This window comes from Etheostoma spectabile, chromosome 14 (assembly GCF_008692095.1).
Source record: "Etheostoma spectabile isolate EspeVRDwgs_2016 chromosome 14, UIUC_Espe_1.0, whole genome shotgun sequence".
Taxonomy (NCBI): domain Eukaryota; kingdom Metazoa; phylum Chordata; class Actinopteri; order Perciformes; family Percidae; genus Etheostoma; species Etheostoma spectabile.
Window position 1 is genome coordinate 21,174,460 of NC_045746.1, and position 1,329 is coordinate 21,175,788.

Here is a 1,329-nt window from a genome sequence, read left to right on the forward strand (position 1 = left end):
GGAAAAGAACAACGGGTTGGTTGGGTTTAAGAAATGAACAATGGGACGGTTGGGTTTAAGAATCTTGACACGCGGGCAACGATCTCCTGTCTCTTGGGTGAAAGTCCTGTGTTTGATTCCCCCATCCATTCCCCCCAATATCCTCTCTACACTTTGTCACTCTTCATACTCCCTCATCTCACAGCACTGCGGTCGAGCAGTTGCTCCAAGCGCCTAACATTGCCACCAATGGGTTAACATTGAAGTTAGTTGAATGCCTGATGCATCTCGTACAGATGTTCAATAGAGCTTTGTGCCTTGGTATCAGATGCTGAGGGTCACTGACCAATAGGGGACCAATAGAGTGACGGGTTGGTTTTGCTTGTAATTTGTTATGACACAAAGTATTGGATAAAGTGAATTTTTGACCTGATGATGGCGCTAGATGAAAAGCAAAAGTCATTCAAATTCAGCCTAAGGTGGACATGGATGTCCTTAACAAATTCCTTGGCAATCTATGTCATAGTTCATGAGATATTTCAGTCTGGACCAGAGTGGGGAACCCACCAAGATTGCCATTCCCTACAGTCATGTTGCTAAGAAATGTCAAAATATGTTTGTTTTGGAAATTTACGTGAACTGATCCTTTTAAAGATGTCAGTCTCAACTCTAATGTTTACATCTAATAAACTAAACGGGATCCTTATCTGCATTCTTCAGTAGTGAAACATCTTGACACAAATAGAAAATACCCCCCCCCCTGCCAATAAAAACTCAACCTGACGGTGTTGCCTTTCTCAATGTCAACAACATGAATGGGTGGAAATAGAAAACTGTCACTGCTCTTTGGGCATGCAGAGGGGCCTCCTGCTCTTGTAGAGCCACACACTCCACCCCCCAGACATCAGACAGGAGAGATGGAGGGCAGCCTGTCTGCGCCGGTGTTCTTCAGATCAAATATCAGTCCAAAGGCGGTGTTACAATGAGATCCCCATTTCCTAAAATAATCCAATAATTCACACCTTTTTCATTTGTCCTTTCAAAAAATTTCAGAATGATTGCTTAGTGTCATAAAACAACACCTGATTTCTAACAGTGGGGTTAACAATAGTCTTGCATTGCGAGACCTTCCACCACACCACTGCAGAGGAGGGTCTGGCCAGTCCACACAGCATTCTGGAATGGGAGAGAGATGTGCTCTGGTTTATTGGCATTTCTTTAAACCAATCACAATAGTCTTGGGTGGTGCTAAGCGCCAGACAGAGCAACAGTGCCGCTGAAAAATAGCCTCAGGAAGGAACTTGTTCTGGTGGAACGTTCAAAGGTTGTTTTAGTCGTGCAACAGAAAAC

The 1,329-nt window shown here is 43.9% G+C and overlaps 1 protein-coding gene across 3 annotated transcripts in view; it reads left to right on the forward strand.

Annotated features, from left to right (window-relative positions):
• The window catches only part of col22a1 (collagen, type XXII, alpha 1), a 99,729-nt gene that overhangs the window by 12,926 nt on the left and 85,474 nt on the right, over nt 1–1,329 (forward strand). The gene's annotated exons all lie outside the window — the stretch shown is intronic.